This window comes from Urocitellus parryii, chromosome 3 (genome assembly GCF_045843805.1).
Source record: "Urocitellus parryii isolate mUroPar1 chromosome 3, mUroPar1.hap1, whole genome shotgun sequence".
In the NCBI taxonomy this organism is placed as follows: Eukaryota; Metazoa; Chordata; class Mammalia; order Rodentia; family Sciuridae; genus Urocitellus; species Urocitellus parryii.
The window spans coordinates 42,193,814-42,215,452 of record NC_135533.1 but is presented as its reverse complement, the minus strand read 5'-3'; the positions used below and the strand labels follow the sequence as shown (position 1 = coordinate 42,215,452).

General features: G+C 37.7%; 1 protein-coding gene across 8 annotated transcripts in view; it reads right to left on the bottom strand.

The window, feature by feature from the left end:
* Nucleotides 1-21,639, bottom strand: part of St7 (suppression of tumorigenicity 7) — a 259,768-nt gene that overhangs the window by 224,510 nt on the left and 13,619 nt on the right. Inside the window, exon 1 of one of the 8 annotated variants that reach the window (XM_026410562.2) lies at nucleotides 4,555-4,592. The exons of the other annotated variants lie outside the window; for them this stretch is intronic. The gene's annotated coding sequence lies outside the window, so the exon portion shown is untranslated. Of the gene's footprint in view, nucleotides 1-4,554; nucleotides 4,593-21,639 lie in introns of those variants that run through there. 8 annotated transcript variants of the gene reach the window in all.

Genomic DNA, 21,639 nt, shown 5'->3' with positions numbered 1-21,639 from the left:
CCTTCCAGCTCATTTACCAAGTGGCCAGTTCCTTTCTAGGCAGATATCTGTGCACCAGAAAACAGCAGGGAAACTACTCAACTGCACCTAGGATTGGTAGTTTTCTACTGTGTTCTTTGAAGACGATGCCTGTAAACTTGAAAATGTGTACATGGTCTACATAGTACAAAAGCAGTTTGACTGATCCGTCTTCTAACAGGAAGGTGAATGCAGCTGGGGTGAGGTTCCAGCTCAAATGATGAGACCTCCTGCTTTGTTTCCTTCAACTGCAGCATGACAGTGTTTCAGTGGTTCTGTGGATTTGTATGCCCACTAGACAAGGTTCCAGGTTCATTGTGGCTGCTCTAAACAAATACCAATAGCTTCTTCAGCATCTTTCAACGTTAACTTTGAAATGTTCTACTACCTGCGTGGTGCTGGGATAAAGTCCTAGATTCACAACACCCCAGGCTTTAGTGCAGAAAACCCTCATGTCCAGAGCTTTGAAGAATGTCTACCAAATATAGGAGTTTTTCAGAAAACTTTGAATTCTGAGATTTCTAAGTTTTAATAAAACTCTTACTGTCAAAAATAAAATAAAATAAAAAATCAATGGTACCTCTCAAAGACGCACTATAGATATTTTAAGAAGAATATAATTACAATTAGCCTCCCTAGCCCACAGGCACTAAAGCCCCATAGCAAAACCTGTCACTGTGTCAACACAAAGCCCACAGGCAGGGTTCTGTGTGGCTTCTAGTGGCCTCTGGGCTGCCCTCCCAACCTTCATATATATATTTCACTACTTCTTAAGTCACACAAATCTCAGAAGCAGCCTCTCTTTATAATGCAAATATTTTTATAGATTACAGAATTAACTGCAAATGCAAATGACGGTGATATGGAATACAGGAATAATACCTAAAGGGACTATGAAGCAAGCTTCTTGAAAAAGTCCCAAAGGTCATTCTGCTTTTTGACCAGTTATTGAACTTAGTTCAAATTCAAATTTAGTTCTTCATTTACACCAGTCACAAAGTAAACAGACACTGTGTTACAGAATATTTCCATTAATGCAAAAAGTTCTCTTGGACAGCACTGCCCTAAGGCTTCCTGAGCATATGACCTGCCTCCTCATTTGAGAGTGGTCCACGGCAAAGACGGAATTCTTCAGTGGCCATAATAGAGAGTACTTAGGTAATCCACAATTATTTCCAAACTTTTTTTTTAAACAACTGGCTTTGGAACAAAACTCCAAACACAAGCAACATTAGAAACAGAAAATTTAATATTAGAACAAGTTGTTCTGTATCCACATAATGGATCAATTCCCTCACAATAGCTCCTAAATAAACTGTTCTATAAGATAATGTTAATTGGTGCAGGTAAGACGAGTAATGACCCTTAACTCTCTTTCTTCACTATATATCACCTACTGAGGGCCAAACTTTGTTTTTTAATATAGGAAGACCTTCCCATGACTTTGTGTAGCTTTTTTTTAATATTTATTTTTTAGGTATAGATGGACACAACACAATGCCTTTATTTTTATGTGGTGCTGAGGATCGAACCCGGCCTGTGCTAGGCGAGCGCTCTACTGCTGAGCCACAATCCCAGCCCCTCTGTGTAGCTTTCCGAAGCCTCAGAGATACAGGTGACTATTTGCTCCTTCCAAATTCAGGACTGCCCCATCTTCATCTGTCACTGTATACACTTCCTCACTTCAGTCTGCTGTTAGCACATATAACACATCTTGGAAATGTGCCCACGAAGAAGCCCAGAAATCTGGACTCCAAGTATATAAGATGCTGAGTATATAAACTCATTTAAAAGATTTTGATAAGGCTATAGAAGTATTTTTCTATTTGAAGCTCTAAAGAGGAGGAAGTGATTTTCTTGTAATTTCTTGTAAACCAGAGTTATCCAATCTAGAGCACCAAAGTTTATTAACAAACCTACTACTTTAAAAGGGAGGGTGTGGAGATTCCAACCTCTAGTAATTTGGAAGGAGGTACATCACAAGTATGCCTGAGTTCCATCCCTGTCCCACACAAACTGACAAGCTCTGAAACCTCAGGCAGAAGGTATCATGAGTTGAGATTCTCATCTATAAAATGATGAAAAAGATACTCATGCAAAGTGCTTAGCACATGGTAGGGGCACAAAGTACTTTACTAATGTTACTTTTACCCTTGCTCTTCCTCCTGCCTAAAATATTTGTCCCCTGACAGTGCACAGAGCTTGCTCTTTCTCTTTCTTTAGGTTTCTTTTCTTAAGTGTCACCTCCTAAGTGAGGCCTTCCCTGCCTCTTCAAGCTCAGTACATGCCCTGGTTATCTTATTCACTGCCCTCTGTTTAGTTTCTTCCTGCTACTTCTCTCAATCTATGAGGAATTCATTTATTAACTCAGTTCTTCATTATCAGTTTTTCCTATCAGAACATCAGTTCCATGAGGACAGTATATCCTGGAAGAACAGCACAGTTCTTCCATCAAATAAAAAGTCAATGGTACTTCTTAAAGAGACATATAGTAAATGCTCAATAAATATATGACAGATGAATGACTGAGTAAATGAATATACTTCTGGATTAAACAAGGTTAACTTGCCTCCCTGCAGGACTTAACTTTTGCAGGCAAATTTGCCTTGTGACTCTCCAAGAGGGCCATAGGGTAAGTGGTATTTATTCAAATTAATGGATATTAGAACCCCTTGCTTGTGGAACATCTCCAGAACTAATGTTTTATAGGACACAAATTGGAAGGAAAAATCAGTTATAGATACCCATTCAATTTTGTACTAGAAAGTACAAATATTATCCAAATGTCATTTAGGGATTTTATCCATATACCTTGGCAAAGGGAGTTATTCATTTGCACTGTGAAAAAAACACTGAAATATCTAAATCATATCAAGTGACACTCTAAGATCAATAAAGAGTAATGGGCTTATTCAGAAAATGATAACTAATGAACTGAAGGAGAGAACATAATAAAGATTTCATACCTGCCTGTTAGAGTCTGTAAACAAGTCAAGATGGCGCCTGGCATTTTGCAGAGGGAGTGGTTTGTGAAGTAACACCAGTGAGCCATTGAGTGTGGAGATTCCTTATTGGTTGACTGCTAGTTTATGTTAATTAAGATAAGCTGTAAGTGGAATGCATATATACCCCTCCTGTTCTACAATAAACGGCTCCCACTCCTGCTGTGTCAATGTACACAAGTTGTTCATCACCCCCCAGTTATTTTGCTGCAGCCGGACTGCGGCAGATGGTGGCCCATACTGGGAGCCCCGGGACACTCGGGGGTAAGTGACGAAAAAAAGCTGCCCGTCCATAGATAGGATGGGAGCAAATCTGCTCGTGCCTAGATAGGGCGAGAGGAAATATGGCCATTTTGAGAAAATTGATACAGTATGTTTGTGTCTTGTTTTGTCTTGAAATGTTGTATTGTCTTTGTGACGAAAATATGGAAGGGGTGAGAAGTAAATTACTAAGGGAAGAAGGCACCCCAGTGGAACCAAGAGCAATTAGGGCATGTGTTGATAAAAGCCCAGGAACTCTAGTCAGAAAGAAAAAGAAAATTCAAAAGAAGAAGGATTATCAGGAAAAAAGTTGCAGCAAAAGGCTATTACTGAATATTTCCTTACCGAAGGGTGCATGAAATGGCGGCTGCCACATGCGCGAGCCAGTCATGGCGCAGTAAGGACTTTCTAAGAGGAGGCAGCCGGCTCTTCCCTGCCCCCCACCCGGGGACCAGGATGCCACTTCGAGAGCGCAAATCCAAACCTGTGCCTGGAAGCAGTTTGAGTCCGGGACACTCCCCAGGGCCATCTGGGGCTATCCGGGATGCTGCAGGCAGAGACAATCTACATTCCCCCACTGCAGCAACTGATTCGAATTAATACATTCCTGCATTTCACTCACCTACCGACCTCCTACCACAAGCATTTGAGTTTGCTACTCTTCATAGTCATCACCCATGCCAGGAGCTAAATACCAGGAGTGATGAAGAAGTAGCATAGTCAATCCAAGGAAAATCAGGACATGACATGGTGCCATGCCACTCGTGACCTTCTATAAAACACTTTCCTCTCACTCAAGTGCTATGTCCTGGGACTCCCAATCAAGTGCCAGCCCTTACCACTTAAGGCTTAGATGTTACCTTCCTGCCCATTCATGCCACCTCTAGGAAGGGTTCATTAATCTCACTTGGCAGTTTACACTGGTGAAAAACATCATCATAATAATGCCATTCATTCATGGTAGGCTATTTTTTAAAAAGACTTAGGACAAAGTCATATATATATGTAATCACAAATCCACCCCAAGTTAGAGAGGGTTAATATTGCTGTTGCTAACTTGTCACAGTAAATTTAGACATGAAGAGACTACGTTGTCTCACAAGTTAGGACAGAGCCAGGACTAGTATCCAGATCTCCTGGAAGAGTGGATCTTTCCTCTCTTTCAACTACCCTCCAGATTCTGTCATGTGTATTTTTAGGGTCCTAGCAGAAAGCAGATCCCACACAAAAATTAGAATACTTTGAGGAGAATTTTAGTAAAGGAGCTACTTACACAGCAAGTGTGAAAAAGGTTTGGTGGAGAGTCCCTGCCAGATGACTCACTCCCCTACACCCTCCCACCTCCTACCAGCTCCTTCCCGTTGACTATATGCCACCAGAAGTGAGAGGCAAGATGGATGACTGCAGGAGTCAGTACTGGCACTTTCCAGGGCAGGACACAGAGCTGGAAAAGGGTGAGATATGAATCTGAAAGAGGAAACAGAAGATGACTGGTACATCATCCAGTCGTTTATTTAAAAGGACTAAAAAATATAACATATATTGCCAGCATCAGTTTTCCAACAGAAACCGCTGCTAAATCTTCCTGTTCCACAACTGCATACTTACTTCTTTTTTCCATTGTGGTACCTAGATAGATCTCCATGTCAAAATACTCCATCTAATGCCATACTGAATTCATTTTTAAGTCTTAAGCATACAAATATCACCAAAGGCTTTTTTTAATCTAAAAATATTGTGTCCATTGGTTTCTGCTTGTTTGAAGGTAAATATATCCTCTCAGATACATCTAGTAGATTCTATTATAAAAACCAGGCTAACTCCCCCATGTACCCCCACCCAAGAGTCACTGCTGCTTCAAAGATGATTAGGTGTTCCCATGGAGCTCAGTTAGTGGAGGATACTAATGTGGCTGGAGGACTGGGGTTGTGGAGTGCTTGCCTAGCATGTGCAAGGTTCTGGGTTTGATCCTCAGCACTACATAAAAATAAGTAAATAAATAAAATAAAGATACTGAGTCCAACTACAACTAAAAAAAATATGGCTGGATAACATTGCTGCTTCCCCAAATCTAAGCAGGTAGACAGCCCTGTTTATTGCCTCAAAGGAAGCATTTATAAGGGAATAAAAAATAATAGCCTAAGATCCTTACAGGCTTTTTTCAAAACAAAAGATAATTATAGTAGCTAAAAGTCCAATTGGAAACTGCCCATATTCATCAACAATAGGATGAATAAATAAATTGTGATCATACAATGAAGTACTGGAATGAACAAACTATTGATACAACATCAATGAAAATGAACAAACTATTGATACAACTTCACAGATGAAACTTAATATAATGTTGAAGTAAGGAAAACTGGAGAAAAATACATTGTACACTTATTCCATTTATATAAAATGCAAAACTAATGCATGATATAGAAAACCAGAGAGTAGCCTTTGAAAAAAGGCTTGGGTCAGTGTTAGTGAACAGGGAAAAGTATGAGGAAAACCTCTGGCATGCTGCTATGCTCAATTTATTAATCTGGGACACAATGACTTGGGTATGTCATTTTGTGAAAATTCATCAAGCTGCAAACTTACGAATTCTTTTCTGTATTAGTGTTATATTCAATTAAACATCTAAAAAATCTGCTCTCATTTTGAAGGGAAAGAGACAGATGTAAAGTATATAGAATTTCAGGTGATAAGTGTACTAAAGAAAAACCAAAGCAAGGAAAGAGAATAGGGAATACCAGGGTATACAGATGAGTATGGGAGGGAACTTATAATTATAAAGGTCAAGGAAGGCTTAACTGAGAAGGTAAGTTTTGATTAGAAGCCTGGAAAGGAGTACGGGTGTGAGCCTTGATGATTTCTAGGGAAGAGTGCAGAATAGATCTGTGCTTGCATGCTGCTATTTATATAACACAGAGGGGGAAAAAAAAGTTCACCCATTTTCTACCTTCCTTTCTTTCTTTTCTTTTCTTTTCTTTTTTTAAATGGAATTATAGCAACCTAAGTCATTATAACCTTTTTTAAAAGGTAGTTTCCCCATGTGTACACAAAACAGAATAAAACCAAACCAGACTACTAAGCTCTAGAGGAAGGGGACTCTTGGGTACACTCAGAACTAACATGTTGAACAAAAGTAGAAGGGTAAAGTTCATCCAATCTAGAAAGAAACTGGCTTAAGATGAATGAAGAAGAAGTTGGAAGAGAATTTAATCATTTTCACTTATTTGCTCATTCAATAGAGAAATCAAAGGTTAAATGCTAACCCATCTCCTCACCCCTAAGGACCCACATACAGTTTTCTACTCATCAAGGAAAACTAGACACATGACGATATTTCCAAGCAGAAGAGATAGTGTGGGGGTGGGGGCAAACAAAATGTTTTTTTCTTTAAAAATAAATGTGGACAATATAGAGACTATAAAAGCAGAAAAGGAAATTTTACAAAAAGAACCTTGGAGAAGCAAGAGAAGATGCTACATCTTGGGAATAAGAGTAGATGCTGTTTTCTTAAAAGGTAGGTGAGAGAATTGTACACTTCAATGGGTAAATTTTTTGGTAATATAAAAGATGCCTCATGGGGCTAGGGATATAGCTCAGTTGGTAGAGTGTCTGCCTCACATGCACAAGGCCCTGGGTTCCAACCCCAGAACCAAACATACACACACACACACACACACACACACACACACACACACACACACACAAAGCCTCAATGAGGAGAGTGAGGCTATTGCTAAATTTCTAGAATGCAGCCTGTCCAGAAGATTGGGCCCCAGAGCTGTGCTGTTCAAAAGGGAAGCCACAGCTAGGTGTGATTACTGAGCAGCTGAAATCTGACAAATCCAAGAGAAGACATATTATAAGTATAAAGTACATGTTGGATTTCAAAGTTTTAGTACAAAAAAAAAGTGTAAATCTCATAAATAACCAGGATGGGTTGAGTGTCTCTAATCCAAAAATGTAAAAATCAAAATACTCAAAATATTGAAGGATTCTGAGTGCTGGCACAAGCCCACAAAGTGGAAAATTCCATATCTGATCTCACACGACTGGTCACAGCCAAAATGTAGGCACACTAAAAATATTATATGAAATTGCCTTCAGGCTATGGACATTAAGGTATATAAGAAACATATATCAATTTTATGTTTAGACTTGGGTCCCAATACCAAAATATCAAGATATTTCATTCCATATATGTAAATATTCTAAAATCTTTTTTTAAATCCTAAATCCAAAATACTTTTAGTCCCAAGCATTTCTGATAAAAGATATTCAACTTGCAATAATTTTTCTTTATATTTGGTACACTTTGAAATAATGGTATTTTTGCTATATTGGGTTATATAAACTATATTGCCAAAATCAATTTCACGTGGTCTTTTTACTTTGTTAATGTATCTTCTAAAAAGTTAAAATTTTGTGTGTGGCTTGTATACCATGTTTCTATTTGATAATATCAAACTTGATTATAATTTATTGAAGGTTTGTATCCACCATTTTTGTGTCCCTTAGGAAGCCTACAATAGAGTAAATCATCAGTGAGTATTCATTGAATAAATAAATAATGGTTTCATACTATTTATCTCCAAGACTGTCATTTTTAACATGAGCATTTTGGAAGTACATCCTGAGGCAAAGTAGTCAATTCAAGGAATGATGCTCATTCTTGTCCTTCGTCAAGGATGAGAAGTATGTTATGTATCTTTTAGATATAATGATTTATTCCTTGCATACTTGATTACAATATAATGATTTTTAATGACTCGCCTCAATTATTTCAATAGCTATAACAGATATTTCAAAAATCAAGAAATGAAAAACTGCTTCATCTTTTACAGAGTGCCCTCTAGTGCTCATAATAATATTAGAATACATTGTCCACAAAGATCAATTTGCTTTATAGTGAAAATTAAAATAAATTTAACTCTAAAACCTACAGCTCATAATATGTTAAATGACTCAGGAAAACATAGTAAAACCTAAATTCTGGAAGAGGGGTCTGTGTTCACAAGCTTCATCAGGGTAGGCCTCTAGGCTGATTCACGGAACAGCTGGTGGAAGCCACCAATTGGGACCAGATGTAACCTTCTTCTGATTGGAATATCTAGAGTTATTAAAAATCTCAGTGCACAGCTAAGGTACAGAATATGTTGTGACATACATATGAAGAGCAACCTGACTGCTACAGAGGCCTTGGAGGTTGAAAATGGCACTTGAATTATACTGAGCCTGTGTGTTAAGGATAAGATATACCATCAGCACAGGACTCATTACAAAGACAGAACTACTCACCAAAGGACTGTCCCTGTAGAACAGTAACAGAAACCCATCTCTAAAACAGAGAAAAATTGTTCATAGTATTAGGAATGGCTAGGTAATTTTCAGAAAATAAGAAATAGTGTAGTTACAGTGCATGATTCCAGGTAGTTGAGAAAGATCCATTCCAGAAGTGAATGAGAAGAGACTCTAGTGACAGGTTCTGTCTGAGCAAGTAGTAAGGTCAGTAATGTCTGTGCCTGTGGGCCTCTCTCTCTTTCTCTCTTCCCCAAACCTCCATTTTCCTCTCCTCCTTTTCCCCTCCCCATATCTATCTATTTATCTTTTCCCCCACCCCCTTTCTCAAACTGAGTGCCAAGAGCAATCTTACAGGAATTTGATATGATGAATTTTAGTGAGTGGTACAGAGTCGGAACCAAACCAGAGGCCACTTGCCAGAACAAGAATATGGGACTAAGCACAGAACATTATTGAAAAAGGAGTTTTCTTGCGACAGCTTTGAATAGCTAGGACAGATGCCACAACAGGCCTAAAGGCCAAGGAGGCTGCTTGCCAGGAGGCACACTCCCCGGGAGCCTACTCCTGCAGATGGACTCCTGTACCTCCACTACATCTCGCTTCATGGGGAATCTGTTAGCTGGCAAAAGATGGAAAATACCATCCCCATTTAGAGGTCTCTAAATCTAACAAACACTCATTCATAGTTTAAACCCCTTCTTTGGACTAAAAACAGTGAGGAAGGGAGATTTTTCAAGTAATAGATTTTCTCCCTTTGTCTGCAAGAAAATAAGGCACAGGATCAGACTTTATATAAATTCCTGGGCTCTGGCTAGTGTCCTGCTAAAAAAGTAAGGACTTGAAAGGAGTCTGGCTGAGGAGTCTGGCTGGAGATCAGAAGATAACATATTTATATGTGTGGTTCTCACTAAAAGGTCCGACTAAGAAACTTAATTACCCCTCTCAACTTCCTCTGCAGGTGCTTTCTCTTTTTCCCAACTTTTTTGGGTTGGAAAGCCCCAAAAGGCAATGAAACCTTCTTATGTATACTTTCTCCTTCCATAAGCACATCTACTCCTATGACATTAAATACTCCTATAAACTCATGTATCCAAAATTTGTTCTCTCTATCTCCAACTCATACCCACTTGCTATCTCAGTTTGAATGTCTGAATATCTCCAACTTAACACATGTAAATCCAGTCTTCCCCCAAAGCCTGCTTCCCCACCAACACTAGCTTTCCCCATCTCATCTGATACTTATAAGGATTAGGACATGGATGCTCATGCTCTCACAGTCTCTTTAGCAGGGTTAAAAAGAAAAAGAAAAGAAAAGAAAAAATTAAGTAGCTTGAATTCATTCACTATGAAAACTATTTTATTCCAAGAAGACTATTCATCATTTCCTGCTACCTAGATCCCTGAAGACATTCTACAGTTGTCCTTTCTGAAATCTAATTCTTCAGTTTTTCATTAGATTCAAAATTTTTTCACTTTTTCTTAGTCAGAGTCAGTTCCTGTTGCTTAAAAACCAACTCCTCACCCTATCTAACCACCAGCTCTCAATTGACTGACTCTGCTTTGCTAGGACCAACTCTCAATAGGTCACTAACTCTTGTCCCCTATCCTCATTTTCCATTTAAATTAGAATGAATAGGTAGAGTCATCCCATTTTCTACTATAACAGCTCTTAAGTTTAAACATAAGATATTTACTTTTAAAAAATGAGAAATATTAATGAAATTATTGTATTCCTTTTTTTGAGAGGTACATAAAGTTGGGCCTAGATTAACTCATGAGTTTGTTAGAACTATTAAAATAATAAAGCAACTTGTAGGCCCACATAATGTCTTGTCGATTTTTCAATGTAATCAGAAAACCTTAGCAGACAATTCACACTCAGACATTCTAATAGTGAATAATCAGCATCATATATAATTCAGTGCCCAGAACTGTTCTGAGTGCTATTTGATAAATTCTAAAAATTAAAATTGTATTTCACCAAAGTATTGGTTCACAAACTGGTCATGTCAGCTCTTCATAGAAAACACAATGAGTAGAAAATCTCTTAACAGGTTTCTCCTGCAGCTCATCTAAAATAATCCTGTGCAACAAATTCTGAAGATCCTTTCATCTCATTCTACACAATCCCTACCATAGCAACTAACCTCAGTTAAACACAGTTAATCATCCCTAAATTCATGAACGGGAGAGACCATCTTTTATCTATGTATTACCACGTTAGGCAGCTTGGTGTTTACAGGATTTCATCAGGTACAGAAAATGCTGCACATTTTTTCACAGTCATTATATAGTTCAAAATGAGAGGCACTGAATTATATATGATGCTGATTATCCATTATTAGAATGTCTGAGTGTGAATTGTTTCCTAAGGTTTTCTGATTACATTGAAAAATCAACAAGACATTACGTGGGCTTACAAGTTGCTTTATTATTTTAATAGTTCTAACAAACTCATGAGTTAATCTAGGCCCAACTTTATGTACCTCTCAAAAAAAAGAATACAATAATTTCATTAATTTTTCTCATTTTTTTAAAGTAAATACCTTATGTTTAAACTTAAGGACATTAAGTAAACACAATGATCTAAAAGAACTCTAAAATTCTCATCTAAATGCTCCTCTTACCCTACAATTTAACCTTAAAATATCTCATCCACCGGGTATGTATGAATATCAATACCAATATACAATCCTACTGCTTTTCCCCAAATAATGCAACTTTGTATAGAAAAGCCTCGAAAATACAGGGACAAGCACCATCTAGTGGCAAAAAGAATTACTCTGAATAAACTGTTAACCACCACTGACTGCAGAAGAGGCCATTGAAAACTACCTATCTACCAAAAATTCAAATCATGAACAGTGTTGCACAGAACCCAATTTTGTTAACAAATTTAATAATTTAATAATTATGCAGCTACTGAATCAAGGGTAGCACCATTTATGTTGTTGTTGCTGTTGTTGTTGTTGTTAATTTTTGGTTTGGGATACCAGGGATTAAACTCAGGAGCACTACCACATCCCTAGCCCTATTTTGTATTTTACTAGAAACAGGGTCTCACTAAGTTGCTTAGCACCTCGCTAAATTACTGAAGCTGGCTTTGAACTCACAATCCTCCTGCCTCAACCTCCAGAGCTGCTGGGATTACAGGTGTGCGCCACCGTGCCCCACCAGCACCGGTTTTTATGAAATACCCAACAATGAATAGTGGTTGGGATAGTGCATTTCAGCTGTCTTAACATCCTTTTGTGAACTTCTTCAAGTGCAAGGGAACAAATGATACCCATACTGAGCACCCGATCTGCCACTTGTGGGAGTATATTTACATATGCTGTACCTCACAGAAAATCAGTAAAGAAGTAATTAAAATCCCCTGTGTGAAAGTAAGAAAAGTGACCCTAAGATATTAAACAACTTATGTAACACAGATATTAAATTATGAAGTTACCTCTCATCTATTAGTGGGTACTTGAAAAAAATGAGAGAACAAATAATATAATAGTTGAAATATCTACAAAATCACTGAGCACTGAGTTTAGGCCACAAATAACAGACTCCAACATGAATAAAAAAGATATGTTAGATAATAATCTCTCAGACTTAGAAATCACCATATACTAGTTTAAGGGGACAGAGCCCATCCTGTCTTAAACTTGGCAAGGTGTAGTGAAAAGATCATGGACTTTGCTATCAGACCCAAGAACAAACCAGGGCTGGCAAACTAATGTTAACTGACATCAGGGCCTCTTGGGTGATAGAGCATAGTGCTGGGGCTAGGCACACAAAGGTAACCACAAGAGATATACCCAGCTCTCACAGAGCCTACAAGTCATGTCCCTGAATTTCTTGCAGACTAGTGCAGAAGCTGACAACCAGTGGCCCTTCTACCACACAGGGAGAGGCTGCTTAATCTATAACCTATTCCAGGCAAAAAAGGAGAAATTTCCTGAAACTGAAAAAACAAAGACCCCCTTCACAACAAGAGAAGCCTTTATAAATTAGTTATCCAAACTTTAAAAAATTTCTTCTCTCTCCAGCACAAACACAGATTCAAATACAATCCACAGAGAGAGAAAAAAAAATGTGTGCAATGTGGAGCTTACATTCAGAATTATGTTTCCTGAATGCTCTTTGTAACAAGGTCCAATTCTTCACATCCTTACATATTCACAGAATTATGTCAAAAGTACCTTAAGAATCAAGGCTGTAAGAAAAAGGTGAAGGAATAGCTTAATGAAAGAAGACAAAACTTTTAGGAGTCAAAAAGAGACTGCTATTGAAATTCCGGGTCTGCAGTAATTGATTAATGGATTATTTAGATTTTCAAAAAAAGAAAGGAAGGGAAGTAGAAATAGATGATAAAAGTTGGGTCTCCCTCTGCTGGGCACAGTGGCGCATGCCTATAATCCCAGTCGCTCAGGAGGCTGAGGCAGGAGGATTGAGAGTTCAAAGCCAGCCTCAGCAATTTATCGAGGTGCTAAGCAACTCAGTGAGAGCCTGTCTCTAAATACAATACAAAATTGGGCTGGGGATGTGGTTCAGTGATTGAGTGTTCCCCCCCCCCCCCCGTACCTCTCTCTCTCCCAAAAAAGTAGTCTCCCTCATCTTCTTTCTCTTTCCCTTCCTAACTAATCCAGTTCTTGAGCCATATTTGGGGCCAACTAAGATAAACATCTATTTTGGAGTACAACACCGAGAGGGGTGGAGAGCAGGGTAAGAGGGCATCTATGCATGGAGCAGCCCTGCCTCAGATGTTAGAGCCCAAGTAGATTCTGAAGATAAGGTTGGAATTTGAGATATTAACATGAATTTCAAGAGAAAAAGGCAAATAAGAGCTAGATACAAAAAGAATTTACAAATAAAATATTCATACGTCTATATATGTTTTATACTCCCTTGCTCTGTCCCCTGAGAGGATTAGGAACAGCAACTCCCAAATGGCAATAAGTATATCTTGTGATCTAAAACAGCACAGAGATGCACACCTATAATCCCAGAAAGCTAAGGTCCTAAGCAATTTAACAAGACCTTGTCTCAAAGTATAAAAAAATTAACAGGGCTAGGGGGGCTGAGGCTGTGGCTCAGCGATAGAGCGCTCGCCTAGCATGTGCAAGGCGCTGGGTTTGATCCTCAGCACCACATATAAATAAATAAAATAAAGGTATGAAAATAATCACATCAATCTTTAAAGAAAAAATTAACAGGGCTGGGGACGTAGCTCATGGTAAAGCACCCCTGGGTTCAATTACCAACACCAAAAAATAAATAAGTAACAGGAAAAAGGGAGCCTTAGAGAGAAATGGCTGATTCCAAGACTGGAATAGGTTCTTAAGTATAAGAAGAAGGGCTGGGGATGTGGCTCAAGCGGTAGCGCGCTCGCCTGGCATGCGTGCGGCCCGGGTTCGATCCTCAGCACCACATACCAACAAAGATGTTGTGTCCGCCAAGAACTAAAAAATAAATATTAAAAAAAAAAAGTATAAGAAGAAGTTGAACATCTTAGAAAGTAGTCAAATCCTTAAAGAATGATGGGATGTGTCAAGAGAATGCAGACATCAGATTACAGAGGCTCCTGCAGGATAAAATATGAGATAACTTATCAAAATAATAATGAAACAACAAGTCCACAGAATAAAAAAGGAAACCAAGAATCCAAAGTGGTTAAAGAATTAAAGAATATATTAAAACCTAATGAAGAAATTACATAGTTTAAAAGCACCTCCTCAGAAATATTTCTTGTCATGAAAGTCAAGGAAAGACTGAGGAACTAATCCGGACTAAAGGAGTCTAGAGAGACATAGCAACCAAATAAATGCAAGATAGTATTGTAGACTGGATTATTTTGCTATAAATTATTGAAACCACTGGTGAAACTTGAATAGGATCTGAGAATTAGATGGTGGTACTGTACCAATTTCTGATTAATAATTAATTTCTCATTTTCATGGTTGTACTGTGGTTGCGTAAGAATGTCTTTGTTTATAGGGAACACACACCAAAGTTTTTCAGTGTAATAGAGCACCAACCACATCAGCAATGTATTCTCAAATGGCCCTGGAAAAAAACAGTAGAAAAATTTCAATAAATTTCTTTAAATTTGAGATTATCTTAAAATAAAAATTTTGAGTCAGGACTATTAGATGGTCCTTCATATAAACTGTCCGTTGCTTCATGTGACCAACATCAAATAAAAGAGCTCATGTTACACAGGAACATGCACTGAGAGTAAAAGACCCAGGGAGCCTCAGAGCCCAAGGGCTGACAGACCTGGATGTATCATAATGTAGCAATAAAACTATGGAGGGAAAGGTGAAGGCCCTCAGGAACCACAGGACAAGGAGATGATAGAGACATCTGGTTATGTGGGGGTATTTAGGACCTGAGGTATTTAAAATAATCTGTATTCAGGTAAACTAAAGAAAGGCATCTAAATTGCAGATAAATCATCTGACCTCCATGATAACAAAAGTGAAGAATTTTTTAAACGATTAAGAATATAAGCCTGAAGGAAAGTACTGAGCTTCAAGCTAGAAAGGTTCACTGGTACTAATGGTAAAGGCCTAAGACATTAGGTTTAGATGTCTTTATTTTATTTGCTAGGCAACAGAAAGATATTAAAGGATTTGAAAGCAATATCCTGGTTGCAGGGAAGATTAGAAGAGATTAGAGGCAGGAAGATCAGTTGGGAGATTACTGTAATAAGATTATAAGGGCTGAAATAAAGGCAGAAGAGAAATTGAAAAGAGATCATGAGACACTATCAATTTGACAAGATTTTCTAACTAAACATGTAAAAGAAAGAATAGATAATGATTATTATGAACTGTAAAAATGAAGGATCCTTTAGCAAAATTAAGTTCTACCAGGAAGAAGAGAAAAATGTGAAGTTAGTGAACTGAATCAACAAAGTGATCCTTTGTTATCAATAAAAAATTCTTCATTATTATCCTACCCACATCTTTGTAAACATCACTTTTATTAAATTCTCCTAAATTACCGGCTTGGAAGTATGATCCGTTTCCTTCTAGGACCTTCATTAACATAGTTCTCTATCTTTATCAGCCATAATTACCTCCATAACAAATATTAAAGCTTTTCATTTCCCCCACTATTCTCATGAAAAGTTTCAGCCCAGAGCCTTTTTTCAAGAATCCAACTGGTCCATTTTATCTTTGTTTTCTTCTGTTATCTTTCAGGATGCAGAAATTAAAATATCAGAAGTGGGATACATCTTCACCAGCCCCAGTAGAAACTAGTGTCCCTGGGGAAAGGAGATATGAGGACATCAGAAAAGCTTGCACCTGTATATTATTAAGTAACCTCTCCCTTATTCTAGTAAAAGACATATTCCATACACACTGGCCCAGCCATCATAACTCATGGTTCCTCTCCTTGAAGATGTCTGCCAAAGGCCCATAAGTTACCTATCTTACCAAAGGATGTGAGGCTGGCCAGAAGGGGCTAGAGAATGGCTCAGGTAAGCTACTGGCATTAGTGAACTAACCTTTCCCTGATTACTTGACAGGATAAAATTTATTGATGTTGAAGAATAAAGCAAGTAACTAAAGACTAGCTATCTAAGAGAATCCTAGTATGCCCAACCAACCCACTGAAATTGTGGCCTCAAGATTCAAACTCCATTACCATACAGAATATGAATGTAAGTCAGCTATGCTCCAGATTAAAATCACCTATTTAGAATGAAACAGGGATGTTCACCCTGATTTAGCAGCAGTAAAGACAATGGTGCAAAGGAGTTGGATTTTAGGGATGGAAATGCACCAAAACTGACCTTGAGAGTTTTAGAAATCCCACCATAAATTCAAAGCATCACACAGAAAATATCCTAAAGTCTGGAGTATCAAGTCATAAGAGAATATGCTGTTTTAGCCCGATGGAATATACCAGCCCCTGACACAGAGGAGGCCTTTTTCCTATCTGTGAAAGAAACAGACTCCTTATGGATACAGAAGAGACCTTCTCTGGCAACATGATGCCCCTTGATTCCTACAGAAGCCAATAGCACCTCTGAAAAGCCCTGCCTCTTATCCATATTCTTATTTCTGAAGGATGCTTCCTGCCTAGGAGCTGCTAGGAACCAAAAAGTAGAATAAAAAGTAGTCGTTATTTCCTTTTGTGACAGAAATGGCACAAATGTTGGTATGTGTGTAGATGCCATCATCTTGCCGACAAGCTGACAAGGAGAATTCAAACTGATGTTCTCCCTAGAATTTCAATCCATCAAGCCACTAACCCTAGTCCTAGTCCATAGTTCTAGGGTTTTTGTGATGGAGAAGAATAAAGATGAACAGAGAACTCAACCTGAGTAGCATCATCAGACTTGAGAGGGTAGGAGGAGGGAAATGGCTTATTGCAGAGGAGTTGAGTCAATATTTGTGATAAATTACTAAAGCAGATCAAATCAGGATGGCAAAAGCCCAGCTGACCAAGAATAGGAGAGATAACTGAGACCATTGGTTTATGAGAAGCAGAAGATAAAATGGGCCACTAGAACTGTTGCTTGGGTTATAAAACTTATGGTCTTATGATATAGCTGTGGAGAATAAAATTCCTGTTAAACTTTTTTTTTTGGTATGTAGAGCCAATATTTCTTTTTAAACACTCCCATCCTAGAAATGACCTATGAGACCCTAGAATAAATGAGATGATATTCACAAGGCAAAAATAATTCTGTGGTGCCTTTTACATTCCCACCCTGCTCTCACCTGGATGGTGCTCTTCAGTAAGAACTGCCTCTATATCAGGGGAGTGCCAGTAAATAAGGAGTTTATTTCCCAGAGAAATGCACAGAAATTCATGTACTGAAACTAACAATATTTTGGAATAGAGTCATGTTTTCAAAGAGGAAATCTGGACTACAATTCCTATACTTCACTTACTAAATGGGTTTAGTAAAATTAGACTACTGAGAAGTGGGAAGAAAATTATGAATGTATCCTGTCTACAGAATGAGAGTTTAGAACAAATGGGCCTTTCATGAATAGAGTCTAGACATTTTAATGATTCTCAGAAAATCTGACACATGTAAGCAAAAGGAAAATAGAAATGAGTTCATAGTTAAAGTTTGTAACTAATTATACTTATAAAAAACTCAAATTCCAAATTTTTATTTTTGTCACAAAAAGTTCATCATTCTCACTACCTGACTTCATAGTGGAGGAAAAAAAATAATCTTTGAAAATGAATACATTTTATTTTAGGACATGAAATTGGAAATGAAAATAACAATATGTCATTTGACACCCACTAATCTAACAAACAAAAATGATGAAATCTGGTAACATCAAGAGTTAGTGAAGATGTTGAAAAATAGGAATTTGCATATGCAGCACTATAAAATGACAAAATCATGGAATTTGCAGGGAAATGGATGGCACTAGAGCAGATTATGCTTAGTGAAGCTAGCCAATCCCTAAAAAACAAATACCAAATGTCCTCTTTGATATAATGAGAGCAACTATGAACAGAGTAGGGAGGAAGAGCAGGAAAAAAAGATTAACTTTAAACAGAGACATGAGATGGGAGGTAAAGGGAGAGAAAAGGGAAATTGCATGGAAATGAAGGGAGACCCTCATTGCTATACAAAATTACATATAAGAGGTTGTGAGGGGAATGGGAAAATAAACAAGGAGAGAAATTAATTACAGTAGATGGGGTAGAGAGAGAAGATGGGAGGGGAGGGGAGGGGAGGGGGGATAGTAGGGGATAGGAAAAGTAGTAGAATACAACAGTTACTAATAGGGCATTATGTAAAAATGTGGATGTGTAACCGATGTGATTCTGCAATCTGCATTTGGGGTAAAAATTGGGAGTTCATAACCCACTTCAATCTAATGTATGTAATATAATATGTCAAGAGCTATGTAATGTTGTGAACAACCAATAAAAAAAAAGAGTTAGTGAAGATGTTGAAAAATAGGAATTTGTATATGTTACAGATAGAATATATAATAGTAATATCACTGTGGTAAACTGAATCATTATTCATAATGTTGACATCTTCCCTGTATTAGCATTATAATCCACATCTTTGCCAAATGATTTTGCAATATCACCCACTACAATGAGCACAGCATATTTCCCTATCCCATATATGTTGACTTGGCTATGTAACTTGCTCTGGCCTATGCAGTTGAGCCAGTTCTAGGCGTGACACACATGAGGATTTACGTATTTTCACCTATGTTCTTTTGGTTCTGCAATTTCCCATAAGAAGAACTTGTCCTGACTAGTTGTTTGTCCAAGAGAATAAGAGAAATGGAGTGGACCTGAACCCAACCTCAATCATATTTGTAGACTGGAACCCAGAATCTGGAGTTTAGAATCCAGTCCAGCTTATCTAATTTGCAATATCCCACAAACTCATAGGGAAAAATAAATACTTATTGCTTTAAACCACTATATTGAAGCATTTTGTTTGTTTAATGTGACATTACTATAGCAATGTATGACTGATGAGCCATTCTATAAAGCTATCTGGCAATACCTAATAAAATAGAAGATGTTCATACAGCGCAGAAATGGACATTTCCATATATGTGCACTAAAGCAGTGATTTTCAGATCTAACAAACACTTTCTTTTATAAACAGATCATTTTAAACACACATTTTTTTGTACTTTAACAAACTTAATTGTTCTATCCCCACACATTTTTTTTCAAAATCAACACAATATCCTAGATACAATATAAAAAAGTAATGAACAGAAAATCATGTGTCATAAGGTCAGGACTAGGATGAGGTATACAAGGTGCTTCTAGTGCAAAATTTAAGCACTGAAATTGAACTTGCAGGACCCTAAAAGTCTCTCCTTAAATTTTGTAGCAAGGCAACCTCACTTGTCTTACTTCATCCTGGCCCTAATTAAAACAATTTAATTGTATTAAAAATACAAATTCTGCCAGGAGCAGTGGCGCACACCTGTAATTCCAGTGCTCGGGAGGCTAAGGCAGGAGGATTTCGAGTTCAAAGCCAGCCTCAGCAACGGCAAGGTGCTGAGCAACTCAGTGAGACCTTGTCTCTAAATAAAATAGGGCTGGGGATGTGGTTCACTGGTTGAGTGTCCCTGAGTTCAATCTCTGGTACTCTCCCCCTCGAAAAAATGCAAATACTTTTGTGACTTTATGAAGTAGACAGATATTTGTACCCATGAGTCACCATGAATGCAAACCCTACAAATGCAGACTGATACAGGTGTATTAGAGACTCAGATACTATGGATGGTATTGCTTGTGAAGTCATGAGTTTCCAAAATGGTAAATTCTCAGTAAAGTTCTGAACAAAGTAAAGTCTTCCCTAAACTAGCATGATGGTTTTAATTCATAAAAACAACAGCATACCCAAAAAACATACCAAAATTGATGAAGATTCTCTACCCATGAGGAGGGTGAAAGCTGAATATAAAAACAAACAATAACCACACCATATATAAAAACAGACCTCTGGCCCACAACCTGCAACAATCAGTCTAGAAGGCCAAACCACAATGCTATGAATTGAATGTTGTTTCTCCCCCAGATTCATACATTGAAATCTAAGCTCCAGTGTGATCATATTTAGAAGTGAGGGACTCCAGGAAGCAGGCCTTCACCAGACACCAGATCGGCCAACACATGATCTTGGACTTGCCAACTTCTGGAACTGACTAATAAATGTATGTTAAACCCCTCCCAATCTGGAGCTGTGCATGGTGGCACACTCCTGTAATCCAGCAGCTCAGGAGGCTGAGACAGGAAGATTGTGAGTTCAAACCCAGCCTCAGCAAAGGAGGTGCAGAGCAACTCAGTGAGACCCTGTCTCTTAATAAAATATAAAATAGGGCTGAGGATGTGGCTCAGTGGTTGAGTACTACTAAGTTCAATCCTCAGTACAAAAAACAAACAAACAAACAAACAAACTACCTAAATTATTAGAGCAGCCTGATCTAAGTACACAACTTTTGTATTAATCAATACCTCTGTGTTATTCCTCCCAAAGACCAACAGTTCCAGAAAAATATCAAAAAAAAAATCTCAACTAAGGGACAGTCTGCAGATATCTTGACCAGTATACCAGTCAAGGTCATCAAAATCAGAGAAAGTACTGAAAGCTGCCACAGCCAAGAGGAGTCTAAGGAGACATGACTATTATATTAAGTGTAATGTGATATTTTAGAATAATAAAAGGACATTAGATAAAAATTAAGAAAATCTGAATAAAGTATGAGCTTCAGTTAATAATAATGTACAAATATTTGTTCGTTAATTGTAACAACAATACCATATGGTAAGTGCCATCTTACATACCACATAAGATATTAATAAGGGAGTATAAAGTACATGAACACAGAAAACATATTACTGCCATAATTTTCTCTGCAAATCTGAAAGTGTTACAAAAATATAGCTTAATTTTAAAAGGAGAAAACATCTATATGAAAAGTTTATTAAAGTTATTATAAAGTTAACATACTTTAAATATTGGTTGTGTGCTACCTGGTTATTATTATTTCCTATCCTTTTTGTGCGGTATGTGGTGCTAGAGATTAAACCCAACAGCATTTATCACTGAGCTACACTCACAGTCCTTTTAGTATTTTTGAGACACGGTTTCATTAAGTTACCCAGGCCAGCCTCCAACTTGTAAGCCTTCTACCTCAGAACTCCCAAGTTGCAGGAATTAGAGGCATGTGCCACCACACCCAGCTCCAATCCTTTTCTATATAAGTAATGGATCAGAGTTTCAATTATTATTTATCTTGAAAAATGAATTCCAACTTAAGACCAACAGATTATACCTTTTCTTCCTTTTCTACCCTCCTGTCAAACACATGGCAGTTTTTTGAAGGCATCAAGGGTTTTCACATTCCCATATTCACCAACAGCCTGGGAATTTCTACAGCACAATGCAACTCAATAACTACCACCTTAAATTTAAAGCTTTCTCTCATCTCCTTCTTTAGTACTGTTTGAGTCCTTTTTGCTCTACACACTATATTTTGGACTAGAGTTGGCGGTGTACTTTTCCTCTTTCCTTTTATGCTAAATACCTAAA